The sequence below is a fragment of the Chrysochloris asiatica genome, unplaced genomic scaffold (assembly GCF_000296735.1).
Source record: "Chrysochloris asiatica unplaced genomic scaffold, ChrAsi1.0 scaffold00023, whole genome shotgun sequence".
NCBI lineage: Eukaryota > Metazoa > Chordata > Mammalia > Afrosoricida > Chrysochloridae > Chrysochloris > Chrysochloris asiatica.
Window position 1 is genome coordinate 6,111,769 of NW_006408541.1, and position 882 is coordinate 6,112,650.

An 882-nucleotide genomic window follows, 5' to 3' on the forward strand; every position below is an offset into this window, starting at 1 on the left:
AACCACAAGGTTGGTGGTTCAAGCTTACCAGCCACTCCTTGGAAGCCCTGTGCAGGGTCACTATAGGTCAGAACCAACTCAATGGCACTTACCAAAAACCACGGCAACCAATACCTATTACCATCAAGTCAATTCTGACTGATAATAACCCTATAGGACAGAGTAGAATTGCCTCAAAGACCTCCCAAGGCTGTAATCTTTACACAAGCAAATGGATGGTCCACAACAATTCTTACTTCTTGGTATGTATGTTCATGCATGTATTTATGCTCTCATTATGAATGGGGCTGATCTATATAACCAATAGTAGGTAGCTGCCACTGTGCAGCATGCCTTTTAAACCTTTGTTATGAAAGAGATTGTGGCCTTCATTTTATTATTTTTGGACCATATCATTGGAGGAAGCCTACTGCCATTGCTTTGGATTCCAAATTGGTCCAAAGAAGAAATGCACCTCACAAGGAACTGAGACTCCCTGAAGGAGGACTGAGACTGTCTCCCAAAAGCTGTGTGAAGGAGCCATCTGGAAGCAGATTCTCTACCTCCAAGTAAGCCTTAAGTTAACTTCAGGACACTGACTCCTACCTCAAGACAGATTCTGAGGTGGGACCATCCAACTTAATGGATCCTAAAATCATAAATCTAAACTGATAAATTTAGGGGTAAATCACATTGGAATACATACAAGTATGTTGTAGTTGCTCTTAAGTGCCATCAACTTGGTTATGACTCATAGCAATGTTATATAGGGTTTCCAAGGAGTGACTAGTGAGCTTGAACCACTGACCTTGTGATTCAAACTGACTTTTCAGTCCAGCACAGTAGCCCACAGCACCATTAATATAGTTTCCTATTATTTTTATTGAGAGTGCTGCAAATCTA